General features: G+C 34.0%; 1 long non-coding RNA gene across 5 annotated transcripts; it reads left to right on the top strand.

Moving 5' to 3' along the window:
• Positions 1 to 9,024: 9,024 nt before the first annotated feature.
• On the top strand, positions 9,025 to 19,513 carry LOC132282835 (uncharacterized). 5 transcript variants are annotated; one of them, XR_009471899.1, is made up of 6 exons: positions 9,025 to 9,322; positions 9,796 to 9,920; positions 13,002 to 13,156; positions 14,494 to 14,538; positions 16,802 to 16,869; positions 19,254 to 19,513. It is a non-coding gene; the product is annotated as an uncharacterized LOC132282835 (long non-coding RNA). The 5 variants fall into 5 exon arrangements; XR_009471900.1 differs by lacking the exon at positions 9,796 to 9,920 and adding an exon at positions 11,824 to 11,849 and having other exon boundaries at positions 9,028 to 9,322; XR_009471898.1 differs by adding an exon at positions 11,824 to 11,849 and having other exon boundaries at positions 9,028 to 9,920.
• Positions 19,514 to 19,625: the final 112 nt, after the last annotated feature.

The raw sequence follows: 19,625 nt of genomic DNA, 5'->3' as shown, positions 1-19,625 counted from the left end.
TTATAAAATGATTTTAAATATATTATAGGGTCATTGATGTGTTAGATGTGCTCTGAATGTTAGTGGTTGAATTATGAAATCATTTCTTTCAACTATATGGTTTAAATGCTTGGATTTAATTGCAAATACTTGGATATTGGTTTTGGATTATAAATCGCTAAACGATTATATATATATGTGGAATTTTAATTGCTGAATTAATAGATTCTGTCAATTACATGGTTGTGGAGGATGGTATAAACCGGTATGGGACGGTGTCATACTAGGGATGGTTTAGCTCAAAACGCATAAACCTAACCTATTGGATTTAAGGGAAGGATTGTAAAATATTGAATCCTAAACCTTGTTTAGTCAGATCGACTGATTAAGTTGAAAGACTATCTGGATTAATTGTGTTTGTGTGTAATCGGATCGACTGATTAAGTTGAATGACTACCTGGATTAAATGTTGGTTGTGTTTAAGTCAGATCGACTGATTAAGTTGAATGACTAAACTGGATTAAAATTCTTATGTCAATTCAATAAACAATAAAATGGCATACCTTGGGTTAGACGGATTTTATATATATGTTATGGCACCACGATATGGGCATGAATCTCAGAGTCGTTGGTTAGGGAGCGTATATGCATTGGGATGCATAGCTGGATATGATGGTTGAGGTATACCCTGTTAGGTCTAGGTATTCATGCTCACCTTTGGGTGCGTTTTTGCATGTTGCCTTCTACTCAGGTTGAGACCCCATTATAGTCCAGTGAAGGTCCTCTAGTGTGGATATATTTATGTATGGACTAGATAGATATTGTAAGGTATTTAGGTGTATCTGCGTATCGGGTCTCTGTATGGATTGCAGTTAGATTAGAACTTGTTCGTGGGCCTGACCCACTCTTATTTTTCAGGTATCGGACGGTTCCAGTCTTAGGCTTGATCGTGCTGTGCAGGGATTATCATTCATTCCACCGACGACGTAGGATGTCCTTCCATATTTTAGTATTTGGTTTTATGTCAGTTGGTTACGTTTCAGTTGAGATTTTTATTTAGGGGTCCACTAGATGGATTCCCGAGTTGTAATTCATGGAAGTTTTGGAAGTTGGATTTTATTAAGTTTTATCAGGCTATTGAGGATTTTATATTAGTATTCTGTTCAGCTTTTAATAGTTATTCTTATTTCATTTTTTTTTTCATCTGTGTTCGTTTTAAAATACTTTAATTGTTTGATTTCCCTCGGGTTTGGGCCTGGGCCTGATCAACCCATGTCTCGGAACCGAGGGGTATCACACACCGACACCGGCACCGATAGTTAATGAGGCGCTAGAGTACTTCATGTGACTACAGAAGGTTAAGATTGACCCATTTCCAGGGAGTTTAGATCCGCTAGTCTCAGAAGCTTGGTTGGACCTTATGGTTCGCAAGTTAGACAGTATGGCGGTACCCACGGACAGGTTGAGGATTTCCTTGACTGCTTCTTTGTTCACGGAGGATGCAGATATTTGGTGGAGGTCTATGACCAATGTTTACAATGTTGAGTTGATGACTTGGAACGAGTTCAGGGATTTGTTCTTTGAGCGTTTCTTTCCTAGGGCTATGAGGCGGGAGATGAGGACACGGTTTGCAGGTTTCTATCAGGGCACTATGAGTGTCATTAAGTATGAGACGCGATTTATTTCTCTCTCTCGTTATGCTGAGGATATGGTGGCAACAGACGAGGCCAGGGTAATGAAGTTTCAGCATGGGCTACATCTTGACATCAGGCCACGGGTATCAATTCTTGATTTGAGGACCTACAGGGAAGTGGTTCAGAGGGCTATGCTAGCTGAAGCAGAGGAACGGGATCAGTTAAGGATCAGGGGTTCACATAAGCAGTCTCGCGGAGACAATTCATCATCCTCTGGGAGTCAGTGGAAGAAGGCTAAGGCAGGGAACGGTACTCACTCATAGGGGGCATCACAGCAGAATCGTTCTGCACCTACAGTTCCTGTATCTTCGGGATCAGCTCAGGGAATGGTTTGTTATCATTGTCAGCAGCCGGGGCACATCACGCCTCGTTGCCCACAGCTTCGTCCACAGGCCAGTCAGACATCAGGTTTTACGAAGACAGGGCAGGGAGCTTACTTCTATTGCAAGCAGCCAGGTCATCTCAAGAAGGATTGTCCAAGGTTGTTGAATAAGTCACGTGGTGGCACAGATTCACAGATAGTACTGACACAGTCTGCAGTGGTTCAGTCTGGTTTTAGAGTCCATCAGGCACCACAACCAGTGACGCCAGTTGGCACTTACCCAACCAGGTCTACACCTACTGCTTCTACACATCAGTCAGGCTATCAGGGCAGTTCACAGCAGGGCTCAGGGACTTAGGGACGAGCCTACGTTCTTCCACAGGCATATGCTTCCGCAGGCACCTCTTCAGTTCGAGGTATCTTTCCGGTTTTTAGTTCTTGGACACAAGTTCTTGTTGACACGGGTGCATCACATTCTTTCATTTCTGCATCATTTGCACATTCATTGGGTTTGGAGGTCACACTTTGGGACAGTTTTCTCTGTGTTGACACACCAGTAAGGGGTCCAGTGTCTTTGGATCGTGTTTGTCGAGGTTGTGCTATTGAGATAGGTGGACGAACTTTGGAGTTCGATTTTGTTGTTCTCGACATGACGGGTTTTGACGTCATTCTTGGGATGGAGTGGTTGTCATTCTTTCGGGCTACGATCGATTGCTTCCGCGGGAGGGTGTCTGTTTGCCTCCCAAGGGAGATTGTTTCCATTTTGTGGGAGATCGGAGTGATTCCCACCCGGCAATGGTTTTCAGCATTGGTGACTGGAGTCGCCACAGATCCGACTTAGCTAGTTTGCTAGTTGACGAGGATAGCAGTTCGGGCCGTGTTCTTCCGGCAGTTGTTGAGGATTATGTTGATGTCTTTCTTGAGGAACTGACAAAGTTATCTCCTTTAAGGGAAGTTATTTTTGCCATCGATGTCATTCCCGGTACAACACCCATCTCTATGGCACCGTACCGTATGGCACTGGTAGAGCTTGACGAGTTGAAAGGTCAGTTGGATGATTTGAAAGCTAAGGGCTTTATTCGTCCTAATGCTTCACCATGGGGAGCACCGGTTCTTTTTGCATAGAAGAATGATGGGTCTTTGAGACTTTGCATCGATTATCGCAAGTTGAATCATGCTACGATTAAGAACAGATATCATTTGCTTAGGATTGATGACTTGTTTGATCGGTTGAAGGGATCGACATGCTTTTCGAAGATTGATTTGAGATCAGGCTACTATCAGTTAAGGGTTAAGGATGAGGATATATCCAAGACCGCTTTTCGTACACGGTATGGCCATTATGAGTTTCTGGTGATGCCATTTGGTTTGACCAATGCTCCAGCAGCTTTCATGGACTTGATGAACCGTGTATTCAATGACTATCTTGATAAGTTTGTGGTGGTGTTCGTTGATGACATTCTCGTGTACTCAACTTCAAGGGAAGAGCATGAGTATCACTTGAGAGCAGTTTTACAGATCCTTAGGAATAACCAATTGTATGCCGAGTTCAAGAAATGCGAATTTTGGCTACCAGAGGTGAAGTTCCTTGGACACGTTGTGTCAGGGGGCGGTGTTGCAATGGATCCGTCAAAGATTGAGTCTGTAATGGATTGGGAGCAGCCGAAAACAGTGTTTGAGATTCGAAGCTTTCTTGGCCCAGCCGGCTATTACAGGAGATTTGTTCGGGATTTCTCTCGTCTAGCGGCACCTATGACTCGACTTACTCGCAAAGGAGTCAAGTTCATATGGAATGAGGCTTGTGATTTTGCTTTTCAGAAATTGAAGGTCAGGTTGACATCAGCTCCAGTTTTGATCATACCTGAACGTGGTTTGGGTTACGTAGTCTATTGTGATGCTTTGCGAGAAGGTTTGGGTTGTGTTCTGATGCAGACTGAATGGGTGGTAGCTTATGGGTCTTGACAGTTGAAGACTCACGAATTAAATTATCCGACACATGATTTGGAGTTAGCAGCAGCTTATGTGATTGATTGGAGTTAAATCAATCACATATGCGAACAATCGTCTTTATATTTATTTTTTCTATACCAACTCTTTGTTATATATATATATATATATATATATATATATATATATAATGATAGTAAAATTAAAAATGAGATAAATAAAAGTTATTCCGAAAAAAATTGCTATGGAACTTAAATAAATATTTTTTTTAAATTTCATTTTGTTGTATTAGCTGTGAGATGAAATTAATACTTGGCACTACTGACAAACTTTGTCATTAATTTTATCGGAGAAAGTATCAGCTCAATTATTTTACAACTGCTCAATTCTTCAATATTGTGTATGCTTTTCATTCAATTTTTCACCAACCCATTCATTGTATAGTGTTGTGTATTACATGGTTTGTTAGCTTTTTCATTTTTTTTTTTTTTAGTTTCTGTAGAATACCCATGAAATTTGGCATCATGGGTAAACACTTCATTTACTATAGATTTTTGACTTACACAATTATTGATTGAATTTACTTTGTTATAGGAGTAATATTAATGAAATTCAAGTTACCAACCATACTGATTATCATGTACCCAGTCCATACGTGGTAGGTAGGTAGTTTTTCCTTTCATTGATGAGCTGTGAATGTGATGCCCACCCTTTTTCTCTATCCATTTAGATTATAGCGGTGTTAGTAATCAAAACGACACCGAACCTTACCCACCCCTTCTCTCTATTTATTAAGTATATACCATGGTTTGGCGTTTGTTTGTTTCCCACGTTGAAGAATATAAATAAGAATTGTGTTTTTTTTTTTCCCTCCCCCTTCCACTTTGAAGCCAAGAATGGATTCAATCTGCTTGTAATAAAAATAAATACAAAAAGAACGTGTATCCATAGACACAAAAGAAGCTGGGAATAAAAAAATAATACAAAAAGAAAATAAAATACAATTGATATGGAAAATACACTAAACTGTATAATGACATAAACAATGCACTTGGTCCGTCTGCAACTCAATTATTTATTTATTTATCATGCTACTTAATTGTTCATTAGACGTGCGTTTTACTTTTATACTCCAATTCTTATATTTATTTTTTCTATATCAACTCTTTATTATATATTTCTTTAATTATTTTAGATAATGATAGTAAAATTAAAAATGAGATAAATGAGAGTTATTCTGAATAAATTGCTATGGAAGTTAGATAAATACTTTTTTAAAATTCTCACTCTGTTATATTAGCCATGGCCCATGAGATGAAATTAATATCTAACTTTTTTTAGGCAAGTTATTGTTCGGCATTTATAACAATTAAATTATGTTGAATGGGTTACTAGCCAGGATGTTTAGGAAACAGTGTTATGTTGAAAAAACATACAACAAAATAATTATTTAAATAGTAGAAGAACTTCTACAAATGTCGCTTCTAAAATAGTAGAGAGTAAGATTTTTATCTAGTTATAAAAATTCTATTTTAAAATTCCACCTTGTTGTATTAGTCATGAGATAAAATTAATTTCTGACTTTTTTTAAGCAAGTTATTGTTCTTATATATGGCATTTCTAATAATTAAATTATGTTGAACGGGTAACTAGGGTGTTTAGGAAACATTATTATGTTAAAAAAAATATATATATATTAAAAATACAACAAAATAATTATTTAAATAGTAGAAGAATTTCAACAAATGTCTCTTTCAGTATTAAAAGCTCTTCTAAAATAGTAGAGAATAAGATTTTTAAATAGTTATAAAAATTCTGTTTTATTTTCAAGTTTACTTACGATACGTTTTATTGGTAAGATGTTTATATAGGTATTCTGGCTTCGCTTTCTTTCTTCTTTTCTTGGAAATGATTTTTGTATGGGTGACTTTAGTCTAGAGAAAATGGAATGGCTTGTAAAGTTGGTGTAGACTTGTAGTAATTGGGTCATTTGCAAACGGTGTTTTTATTTCATGTCTTGAAAAGTTTTTTGCAAAGCTCATTTTCCCATCGGAGTGTTTGACACATTAACACAACATGACGAATTATGTTAACACAACATAACCAGTTATGTCCGGAATGTTGATGGATGCCCGGAGTATTGAAATCCTCGTGTAGGGATGGCAATTTAACCCGTTCCCGCAGTTGCCCGCCCCGACTCATCCCCTTTTTGGTGGTTTTAGGAAACTGTTTAGCTTACTTGGGCGGGATGGTTTGATGTAATAAAAACTCGCGCGGGTTTGGTGCAGAAGCGAGGGAAGGTTGCCTCGCCCCGCCTTGTTGAGATAGACAAATTACTTAAGTACCCTTATTTCATTAGTATATATATTTCTCAATATATATATTAAGTACCCTATATAACAATATTAAAATAATAAAAGAATTTGATTAGAAGGAAAGTTGCAATGCTGAAGAACTGAAGATGATAGGAAAAATAAAAGAGCAAATCTATTTTAACAATAAATAAATTATGGTCTTAAACGGGACAAGACGGGTACCTATGAGAGTAAAAATGTTAAATGGTTATGGAAATGTGATTGAAAATACCCATTTTTTTACGATTTTGGGAGGAGACGGGAACGGAATTTTTAAACAGTTGCAGGGGCAGGAAAGGATCCACCCGCCCCCTTGCCATCCCTACCCCCAGGTCTCCTTATTGCTTGAAAGTGTCTGTACACAAAATTAGTTTTAAAAAGGAATGACATAAAACTCATATTTCATTAAACACGAATGCACTACAAATGCCATTGTCTGTCAACAATGACTTCAACTGAATTGACTCTCGTGACGTTGGGTTATAATAGCAAATAACCATTTCATAAAAATACTTTGGAATGTAGTCGGAAAAACATCAAAAAGTTCCATCTCTACTTTTATGTCATCAAAACCAACCTAAAAAAATTTACAATATCACTATAAATACATCATGTAATGTTGTTCTTCCTGCATTACTCTAGTGTAAAAATCAATAGTGTCCCCTCCTCTCCGGTGATCGATACTCGTAATAAGTCTTGGACATGAACATCATATTTTTCGGAATGATCATAAAACAGATGATTTACTTTAAGAAAGAACCGCAACTGTAAACATAAAATAAAAATAAAAATAAAAATTATGAATATATAAATATGTATAAAGTTAATTAGTTTAAAAAGGAATAATACACCACCTCATATTTCATTAAACACAAGTGTACTACTACAATACCTTTGCAATAATGCAAGTTTGGCATCGTTTGCTTTATCTAAACCAACTCTGATAACTCTACATTTACATAAAAAATAAAAAAAAATAAAAAAATGAGAATATATTTAAAAAGTAAAAACAATAAATTCAATTTTACAACAAATAACATTAAAAAGAAAATAATGACAACCCATAACACTTGTAACAAAGAGGTCAATATTTGAGATATGAAAAATAACCTCAAATTTCTTTAAATAAATAAAAAAATAAACATAAAACATAAAAAAAACACAAAAGGACTTACTCTTTGCCGACACCACTCATTCCTATGAGCTTCTCCCTTTGCAAGAATCATGAAACCTATATTAAAAACACAAAATTTAATACATGTAAGGGAACTTCTGAAATATATAAATTTTTAATTTAAATATTAATGGAACTTCTAAAATATATGAAAACTTAAAAAAAAAAGTTTTAGCAGTACAAAAATGGACTAATATAGAACTCATTAAACACAAATGTACAACTACAATACTACCATGAATTGGAAATAAGACTTGGAACTAAGCTAGCTAAAGTTGTTGAGGACATGCTTTCTCAATACTGATATAACAATGTGGCTTCTCTATGGGGAAGTTACAGAGTTGTTGGGTCAATAATTCTTATTCTCTTCGATAAGTTCAAGGTTTTGTTTTAGGTAGAAGAAAACCCTAAAATGTCATCAATTTCTTTTTTCTTTCTCGGATGAGTAAATTGCATCAGTTGTGGTGCCCAAGTTTTATTTTCTGCTACTGATGATGAATTTTTACCTTCTGGTGTTGCATAAAACAAATTGGACCAGTTTAAATTCCTGTGACATTCATACTGCCCTAAAATTCATTTGTGAATCTTAGGAAATTTGGGTGATCCAATATAATTTTGATAGCGCTTTCTGCATAGTTTGAACCTGTCGAATTCCTGGCTTAGGAAACATGATTGGTTTTCTGTGACAACAAATTTAAGCCGCGGGAAAATGAAACATTCCATTTCATCTTTAAATTTAAAATTCCTACGACAAAATGGAAAAGTTGAGGATGATTCAAAGTGGAAAATGCAATATAACAACACTTTTTGTTTTTAAAATTTTATTAAAACACACTCACCTCCGCATTATTAAAAAAATCAAGACAAGAATTTTGGAGTTCCTTATTTCGATCAGAAGGCAAGAGAATAAAATGCAAACACCCAAACCCTAACCCTAGAATTTCATGTGGAGCAACAGAAGAAGAAAAAAAGAAGAAGAAGATCACAATAGAAATCTAGCAAAATCGATGGAGACAAAGCTCACTACAAGAAATGTGGGCTTTTACGACATAGTATTTACGGGGCCTCTTTATTTTGCCTCGTGATTACTATCATTTACGGAGTTTTTAAAAGAATCCTCGTAATTGTTACGTTATAGGACATGCTTCCACGAGGATTTAGTAAAATCGTCGTAGAAAAATGTTTTTACGGTGTATTAAAGAGGTCGTGAATATTTAGATATATCTACGGCATATTTGTACACTTTTAACAGTATAAATGTTCCTCGTTGAAAACTTTCACATTTAAGACATTTTTTTTCCCCCATAAATAAGCAATAACACTTGCCCACCAAATTGAATAGGCACAGTTAATAAAATTACTTAAAAAATATATTTAAAAAAATGAATTTAAGTCTTTTACGGTGTATTAAAGAGCTCGTGAATAAATTTCACACTTAAGGCGCCTTTTTTGCGCCTTAAATAAGTTCCACCAAAATAGCCGGCCAAACAAGGAAAAAGCCCACCAAAATACTTTCCCACCGAAAAATTTTCACTCCCCCGCCAAAGTGCCAAAGTAAATAGGCGGACAAAAAAAGAAAAAAAGAAAAAACCCATTTCAGAGTTTTTCTTCCCTAAAGAAGCTTCAACGAGAGTGTGGAAAGAGAGAGACCCGAATCTCTCATCTATCGATTTCTTTGGACGAACCGTGTTGGTAGCAGTAACTTGAGGAAAGAAAGCTTGATTTCCTAAACTCATCTTTCTCAGATTGGACTCCGGACGATGTCGATCATTCCGTCAGCGACCAGCGAAGAGGTTAGGGTTTTCAACCAGCGACGAAAAATTGAAGTTGAATCGAGCCACCATGGACGACGGTACGTACCTTGTTATAGTTGCCTCTCATCCTTTCCATTATCAGTCTAATCTTTTTCACAAAATTTTCTCTATATCTATACATTTTTATGCACATATGTTTGTATATATGTGTGTGTGTCTGTGAACTGATTCTTGATTTGATCTATTTGAGCGAGCTATTTGTTTATACCACCTAGAGAAGAAAATGTTTATTCCCACCAAAACCCCCCCTTACATGGGAAACCTTGAAAAAACAAAAACAAAAACCAATTCCCCCTAATTTTTCTTCAGTCCTTTCGCAAAGAGAAGCCCTAGAACATGATACGCCGACCGCCACAGTCCTTGATTCCACTGACCACAACCTTTGTTCGCCTTGAATTGCATACTTGTCGTATTTCTACTCTCATTCAAGACTTTCAAGCGCTGCCTCATTCAAGTTCTCTCTCGAGTACTCTTCTTTTCTTTTATCTCTCTCAAAATACTGCGGTTTCAGTTTGGCCGGAGAATCGAAGAGATCTGGGGCATATTTCAGAATGCTATCTTTCTCTCGGTGGGATTTCGCGATCGCCTCTCTAGCACCCCTATCCATACTACAACAACGTTCACAGCCGCTACCAGGTCAAAACCTAAATTTCCATTATTTTTTTATATTTGTATACAATTTGTTGAATTTCCTGTCCTATGAGATGATTTCAATTTAACTGATAATGGAATAAACTTTCCCATAACATTGATTGTATTGCGTATTTATGAAGAAATTTTTTTTTTGCCTACATTTATATAATTCTATGGAATAGATATGCTTGTTTTTTGGAGTTTGATTGTTTGGAGTTGGGTTGGGGATGTGATGACCTAGAATAACAATTATTTCATCTTATTTAATTTTCATGTTTCATTTCTTTGTTTCTTATGATGGTATGTAGGTAGATGCTAAAGGTTTTCACATTAATTACATTTTTGGTACTCTATTTGGGAGTTTTTCTTTCATTTCTCAGTCTTTTCTTCTTAATATTAGAATCATATCAATAAATGAAATTTCTGTATAACATAAATTCAAAAAAAAAAAAAAAAAAAGAAGACAGAAAAATTTAATCAAAGATCTAATGATATTATTAAAAATATATTTTGCTATCCTTTTTGTTCTTGTTCTTCCCTTTTTTGAAATTAAGTGTTGTCCCATTTCAAAATTTCTGATTTTCATTATTATTTTCTGAGTTTGCAAGCAGTTTTGGATCTACTCCTAAAATGCTCAATTCCAATTGGTTGCTAAAGATATTCGTTGTCTATTACTTAGTAAAACTTAAAAATTAAAAGATATTCTTTGTGTATTCAACTTAGATGGACACATGTTCTATCTAATAGCCTCCTCTAATGTGTTATGTATTGTCAAAAGTATCAAATAGAACTATAGAAGATTGAGAGTATCCAACTAGGTAGAAAATAGGTACCAACATTCAAAAAAAAAAAAAAAAAAAAGAAGAAGAAGAAGAAGAAGAAGACGGGTTTCAAACCCTACTGGCATGGGCAAAATTAAAACAAACATTCATCAAAGTCCCTAATGTATGTGAGTTGTGATAATTGAAATGCTCTCTTTACCTTCCTAGAGACTTGATATTACAAGTACTGCATGAATATTATACAACATATAAGAATTTCTCTCTCTAAAACATATTCAGCAATGTAGTTCATTAGCAATTAGAAATTCTGATTAGGACTTGCTATTTTATTTCCAACATATCCCTAAATTTATTATGGATAATAACCATAAAGATTCAGGACCAACACTGGACCATATAGACATATAAACATGGAAAGAGGCTTAACAGTGAGCGGTGCGAAAACAATCCATGTTGTGGAGGTTCATGAATTTTCCCATCTGCTCTAAAAACTTAGAGATTTTAAAAATATATGCATATACAATAAATAACACATTTTAGGTTCCACCTGCATACATTGCATTTACTACCACCTGCTCTGATCTCCCACCTGCATACATTGTATTTACTACCCAATTCTCAATTATTTAGAAGTTCAACACTTAATATCCAACTCAACTGATCTTGAAGATCAACATTTTGTGGTAGATTTTGAATTTCATGAGTTAGTTTCATTTGTATTCTTGAAAATGAAGTTTCATTTGTATTCTTGAAAGTGAAAGAAGAATGATAGATGTTGTCCATATTTCCATATTGATTGTATTTATGGGCATTTCTTTTTTTAAAAATTCCTGCCTGCTAAGTTTGAATATTTAGCTAAGAATGAAACTTATTTGAGTAATTAATATTAGTTTTGGTGGTGGTATGGGTTGCTACTTTTCATATAGTTGGTTGATTTGTACTTATTTGAGGAACTAAGATTTTAATGAGATAGAGAGCTTTTCTTGGCTATTATGTTAAGCCTTGCTGGGGATTTTATTTTATTAATTAGATTAAAGAGATTTATTATTTATGCATGTCTAAATATTGCTTTGTTTGAGTGTATATATTTACATTTGGAATAATATTTTTTGTAAATTACATAGGTGCCAGGCTGACTTCACACATGGAGGTGCTTTAACTAAGTTTTGGTGGTTCATGGATGCTGTTTTCAACAATAGTGTATAGATTATAGTTAATACATTAGTTAAATGAACATTGGTGTACTAGACAAGTCTTTTTACATACTGAATGGTTATTTATGGTGCACATGAGTTTTGCCCTTTAAATATTTGTTTAATTTTGTGTTTTGGTTTTGGTTAATGAAGTTTGTTATTTGTTCTTAGATGTGACTAATTTTTTTGAGGTATATTTCCTACATTTGTTATGGCGGAGTGATGATACTTGAAAATTAGATGTTATTTTGAGTTGGCGGCAACTAATATTTAGTTGGAATGTGGAATTTGAGTTGAATATTTATAATGAATGATATATTTTATTCATTTATTTGGAATGGTTATGATAAAATATTCAGTTTCTTAAGTCCCAAGAAGAATAAATAGTGAAGCCTTCACTATATATGACAATGATAAAAGTGTTTTCATAATCCCATTCTCACACACATCTTTAGAAGCAAATTATATAAATTGTAAAATTATAGATGGGAATGATTCACTAAGAAGTCTGCTTATCAATGTTAAAGATATGTTTTGACTTGGGTCTTGAATTATTAAAGAACTATTAAAAATCAAAAACATATGTTCTCAACGTATTGATACATTGAAGTAGTGTTGGAGACCTATACAAACGTTTTAGTATCAACCATACACTATGGAAATGGCTCATTTGCAAAAGCTTTTGTTCTTCATAGGTCACATAGATTTGAGTCTTCCAATAGAAAATGGGAAGAAACAACTGTGTTTATTATTATTAATTATTTTTTTCAAAGATTTGACACATTTCCAGTGTGTTTAGTTGAGTGTTAGCATGTCAAACTTGAACTAAAACAGTTCCAGTTAGAGGTATTGGCCAGTGCTTAGAACTGCTGCTGCTGATGATGATACCACCACTATTAATAATAGTTCATTATATTGAATGCCTGGGCTGGCATCATATTATTGTTTTATTTATTATTATTATTTTTTTTTTAAGTGGCAACATGTATCTTAGTAATTCTGCATCTTAATTATTCGAATATGTTGAGAAAATTTGGCATTCATTTTTTCCTGCTCGGTCTTTCCAATTAATGTTGGAACAAAACTGAAATTTTGAAATGGTTTTGTAGGATGTGATTGATAGAGATTTGTGTGAGCAGTTCCTAACATTGCCGCTGGATCTGCAATGAAAAATTGCAGATGAATTGGACATAACTCCAACAGAGATTTTGAAGAAACTTGAAGAAGTTCGAAATAAGACCATTTGAGAATTATTAGTCCTAAGGTACATTAATCCTCTACTAACCAACTTAGACATGTCTTTTTATCATGGATATGTATTTATATATTGTGAACGTAATTTTTATGTTTATGTTATACTACACAGAAAACTGGTGGTAATAGTTTACAATCGGTCATGCATTTGTTTTTTCTTGATATGTCTTTCTTGTTATATGGTTTTTTTTTTTTTTTTTTTTTTTATCTATAATAGCTATCAAATCTGTTCTATAGAAAATTGCACCAGGGTGGACACAACGTGAATGGAACAAGGTGCATCTTTTGGAGTATGGGTCTGAGTACTCGACATGCTAGAAGAAGCCAATAAAAATGAATAAGAAAAAATAAATGATAGGAAGTTGAATGAGAAGGGACATAACAGAGAACATAATACCATTATATAGATGTTGTAGCATTATATAGATGTTGAAGGAATTGTAGAATTAGAGATGGGAATGATTCACTAAAACTTACTAAAAAAGTTTCATATGTAGAAATCAAAAATAGAAAAAAGCATTTCTAAGAAAAATGGGAAGGTAGAGAAAAGGTCAATAATTATGTCAGACCATTGTAAGATAAAAATGTAACCAAAATGTGACCAATAGATGAGGTTAATTGGAGTATATATGACTTTAGAAGAACAATATTTCTGAAAGCTAGTTAATTGGAAAAATAACCATTTGCAGTTTAATTTTGTTAGGGTGGAAGAAAGATAATAATTGTACTATAATCTTTATATATATATATATATATATATATATATATATATATATATATATAATTTTCTTTACATCCTTAGCGGGGAAAAAAAAAATTGCATTATAAAGGGCATCTAGAGCACATCCAAACCTTGCCCTTCTTTAAAGAAGACAAAGGAAGAACGCTAGTAGGGAGGGAGTGAGCGATACACAACAGTGAAAGGATTGCTAGTTGTCTTGGATTACTACCCCGGTTCAACATATGACTGCTCCATCTTTTCTTGCTTTCCGTACCCTCTTCAAATAACATGCCGTTAAGAAAACAGCTTGCTCTTTCTACGTTCCAACCTCAATACAAGCTGCCGCCACTCCGTGGTCTCATCTATAAGTATGATGGGAAGCTGAGATTATGAGGGTAGAGCGAAAATACAATAAGCTTAGCTTGGCAACAACGGCATTAAGCAACTCTCTGAAAATAGGTGGAGCTGCAGTTGTCTTTACCCCCATCCTGAAATTTTCCTTTGGGAGAATATAAATGGAAATTCCACAATCTTGAGGCTGATTTTGTTAGTTGAATTGAATCATTCGTGTTAATTTTTGTACTAAAAATTCCAACTCTTTTCTGTAAAATCAATTTCTTTTGTAGGTAAATTCATGCCTGTGATAAAGAAGGCAATGGTAGAGCTTGAAGGTAAAGATCCTTTTATTGCAATCACACACTTATGTTTAGTGGAATTGATTATCTATTGTCGTGTCATTGGATGCAACGAAATTTTATGGTGTAATGCATTAATAATTAATTGCAATTGGCATGAACCCTGACTTACATAAATCTGAACCAACCAAAATGTAATAATTTTTTTTCCTAAATGTAATAATTAATTGTAATTGAATTGATTTCTCAGCTACATTCTTTTGTTTTTGATTTTCTCAGTCATGTAATATCAAATTACCATTACACAGATAAAGAACATAGCAATGAAACAGTTGAATTTCAGTCACAGCACACACTCAGCAGGCTTTTTAAACTGAAAACCTTATTTAGTGAGGTTTATGAGGTCAAAACAAGAACAAACCAATTTTCTGGTTTATAATCAACTTCAACAGCTTCAAATCATCAATACAATCATTCTCAGATGATGTACAAGCATAGTACAGCAAGATTATATCATGATAAATTCAGTTCCAACAATACAAACCTAAAAAACAAGTTAAATTGAGGGTTTGAGATATAAGATTCTATACCAGCTTTGATATGTGTTCCCAAATGACTTCAGCTGATATAAACCACCAAGATACACTTGCTCACCCCTTGTTCTAGTTTAAGAAATAGCCACAACAAATTTTCACCTTCTCAGTCTCATTTTTCACCATAAAATCAGCTTCACAGCCCCTTATAGTCTTCATTATATTAGCACCTTTGTATGTTGATTCCAGAGCTTAAACACAGCACAACTCTTCAAAGAATCACTTTGAAATCATCCTGAACTATTAGCTTTCGAGGACCTTTTCATTTTCAGCTCATGAGGTTCATTTTTGGCTCTCAAAAAGTGCACACTCTCAGCTCTAAAGCTTATTTTCAAGTTCTCTCTTGTACACCTTTCTGCTGCTGCTATAACAGCATAAATATATCAAGAAATTGCTGCCCTAGTGTGGATGAGTATTCTCCATCACTGGCCAATTGTAGATACTAATATAATCTGACATTGTATACACTGAATAGACCAAACAACCCCAGTGCAGCCTTAGCTTGTATCACACAAACCACCTTTTCTGCAGCCTACATTGTCATTGTACAATGCTGATACATATACAATTAAGAGCTTCATTTTTCTGTTATTATCCTATCACTCTAGGACCACTATTCATGTGGCTAAATGTAGGGGGTCCTTTATTGCACAATGAAAATACTAGGAAATACCAGAATTGCCCTTAACAAGGATATATATTGCTGCAATGGCTGTGATGTATATATATACCTGATAAGAACCTCTGTGGTGTATTGCAGCATATAGTATGCAGCATATAATAAGAGTATAACACATACACACTCATGAGTATAATGACTAAAATGCCGTTGTGATACCAATATAGATAGAATAACCATGAACCCTTTTGGTTAACATTTGACATTAAAAAGGCAAACCTCACTTAGAACCAACAAATACAAGACATTTTCCAATCCTTACATCCCGAATTCTCAGAAAAGGGGGCTCCAATGCATCCATTGAGAATGATGAACTCGGACTGTTGCTTGAAACCTCATCCGATCGCTCCAGTAGCCTTTGTATCTCCTTCTTTGCCTCAATGAGCTGTTCCTTGAGCTTTAGTACCTGTTTAAATATCAAGTCTTATGTTAATTAATTACGAGATTAATGAGTTTAAAAACTTAGGAGCTAGGAATTATAATATGGGATCATGAAATGCCATGTGTTGCTCCACCCAGCTACCTTAAAGAACTATGTACGGACTCTTGTGAATTGATGAAACATGTAGAACTGTTTTGCTTTCTTGTGCCTTGGGAGACACTTGTGTTCTTATCAACTTTCCTTTTCTCTTGTTAATTAGTCTATTTTTATAGCAATATTAGCTACCTTAAACAAATATTACTCCATAAAAAATAAAATAAATAAATAAATAAATAAATTATGGTAAGGTCTAGGGAGTGGAGTGCAGGAGGTTTCTTTTATGTGCGAATATAAATAATTTTTCTATAGGTTTCTTTGATGATATCTTGGTCAGCGACTGTCCTTTTTATCAAGCAAGCCTAAATGGAAATTTTTATCTTCATGATGCTAACACAAGCTTAGTTGTATGGCCTAAGAAATATGTGAAAATTATTCAGGTCAATTAGTCATTCATTAACTTATTATTATATTTCTTAAATTAGTCGTACGATCTGATTTTTTATGTATTTGTTGGCATTACATTTTTGAAATATTTTTTCCTGACAGGATTGATTATCACCAATTCATTAGGAGTAGAAGAATCAGAATTTCTATGGTTCCAGTTTACAACAAAGGTCAAATACTAAGCTTCTTTTATGATTGCACAATTTTAATGCTTTTTATACTCATACTTAGGGGGGTCACGTGCCTTTAAGTGACCAATTTTGCGGTGTATCTTGAACTTTATTACATTATTGGTACATCGGCTCGTGTGGAGGCCATTTTTATTTCTTGTTTTAAAATGTTGAAAGCATGGGAGTATGGGATCATCGTATGTGGAGGTTTTGATTGATTGTTGTGGAGGAGAAGTTGTTGATATGTTGTTTATAAAATGAAACAAGATTTTGAAAAGAAATTCTGTCCGTCCCTAATTGTTGCGTGCCAAAAGAGCTTTAGGGACAGTAAAATATGACTGTGACAAAAAAACTCGACTTTTAAGGACAGTATTTACTGTCCCAAATAATACCGTCCCTAATAAATTTTAGGGACGGTAGAGATTGTCCCTAATACTATATATATTAAGGACAGTTTTTATGAACGTCCCTGATGCATATAATTTTGAGGACAGTATGTACCGTCCCTAATACACTAATTTTATTTATTTATTTTTTTATATTATTTTTTGGACCACATGCACCATGTTCTTTCTTTGGTATCAACATCATCACCATGTTCTCTTTTTAAAAACTTCCAAAAAAAAAAAAAAAAATTCATCATATACAAAACAATAAAATAAGCTTTAAACCAAATCTAACAATAGCCATCAAAACAAAAATAAATCCACCACATCGGTCTCTGGAAAAGTAGAAAGTGATATAAGTATATACATGTATGTGTGTAGAGAGAGAAAGAGGGGCCTTCATGGAAAAGTAGAAAGAACTCACAATTGTTGGAGATGATAATCAGAAACCTGAAGCCGAAGAAGGTCGAATGGTCGATGTGGTCGAAGAAGAACTCACCACCGATGAATGCAGGGAATAATTATAAGAAATATATCTAATTCTTGAGAATCAATCCCAGTAGAATAATTTCAAACATTCAATATATTAAAAATATAAGATATGTTGTATTTATACAAGAACAAACTAGTTAGCTAGGATGAGGAAACGATCACAGCTATAGTAGGGGAGTAATGTCTAATATAAAATGTTTGAGAAAAGTTAAAATAAGGTGCATTACATTGTAACATTTATTGAGTTCTCCGTTTTTTTTTTCCAATTATTTATATATTTTTTTTGGGTACAACTTCTGAGAGGACCTGATCCTATGACAAAGACTATAACTCGACGGGGCAAACCCAAAGCCCAATCCAAAAAAATTGGGGTTTTGGCAGTGTTATTTGGAATTTGGTCTAGGCTTGGATTCATCCATGTTTAGCAACCCAAAATCCAACCCGAACCTGTCATGAATTAGCTAACATTTTTTTTTCCAAGGTAGAAGTGTAGATGAGTTAGAAAGTTAAGCTAGATTCTATTATTTTCCTACATTAATGCATATTCCTACATACATGGTTGAGGGTGGTGAATATATTTTTTTACCTTCATTTGCTTTGTGATTTGTGGTCAAGAGATCAAGTTGGAAGTTTTCCACCTGGTTTATGAACTCTCTAGATTTTGTCACATGACAGAATCTAATCCATTGGAAAATTTTCAACCTTGTTTTGAGATTTTTGAAAGGTTTTAAAGTGCAACTGGTTGAAATTAATCGGTTGCACATGTCATGTTGCAGAGACATTATTTTTGGATATATTTTATATTCTTTTTCAAATAAAATTAGTTGAGGTGTTCAATAGAATTTCAACAATACTTTTTTACTTTGACTTGAACGACGAGAGAGTATTAAATATCTAGGGACCGGGGTTATTCCAACCCATAAATGTTAGTTTGCAATAATTCAATGAATATAGAATGTTAATACGAATTTTAATGGCCTGTTGCGTTAATTATATATGGATTAATTGTTATAGCCTTTTTTTCCTATCTAAACCCAGTTAACCACACACCTTAGCATTAATATCAGATACAACGAAAACTAGACAAATCTTTCAAATTAAGTGCAGTCCTTGTCATTTATCCCCTGATCTTGTTGCAGTTGGAGTGTATGAAGAAATCATAAAATTAACATCAGCACAGTATATAAACAATTTAGCATAAATTCGTGCATGAGAGTTCCTGAATCAATACGAATCATTAAAAAAGAAAAAAAGAAAAAGTCATACACATTATCCATCAATTAGATACAGAGGTTCTTGCTAATCCAATATCCAAAGCAGAGAGTATTTATGAATTTTATGTTTTAATCCTATAAAAAAACACAGCAAAAAAGCAAATATACAGATCTGAGAAGCACCGGAAAAAAAATTTAAATATATAAAAATGTTTGTGTTTGATTCATAAATGATAATCTTGTTATTTCCTTTTTTTATTAGCATTCTGAATTTGAGACTTGTGTGATGCAGTTACTTTCTTGGATTTTGTACCGTGGATTCTGCAGCTACTTCCTTGGATTTTGTATAGTGAGGTGGTTTTTTGACAAGTGCAGACTGAAACTCAAGTGCTAGAAGGTTTATCAATATTTCAACAGAAGTGTTAAGAAATTGATGATTTTCTTGACAAATGGATGTACTTTCTGTTTTAGAACATTGATAAATGATGAATTGTAAAAATGTTTTAACTCTTTTGATATATTCAATGGGATATGTATGTTTTTTGAATTGAATTGAATTGAATTATAGCTGAAAATGATGTGAATTATAGGTAGTGGATGATTAACTGGAATTAATTAAGGGTGCATTATTTATAAAAAAGTATATATATATATTTTATTTACG

The sequence above is a fragment of the Cornus florida genome, unplaced genomic scaffold (genome assembly GCF_030987335.1).
Source record: "Cornus florida cultivar Cherokee Brave unplaced genomic scaffold, ASM3098733v1 CherokeeBrave_3.0.0_Hap2_Chr11, whole genome shotgun sequence".
NCBI lineage: Eukaryota > Viridiplantae > Streptophyta > Magnoliopsida > Cornales > Cornaceae > Cornus > Cornus florida.
Note: the sequence above shows the minus strand (reverse complement) of the source record. Positions and strands in the feature narration are given on the sequence as shown.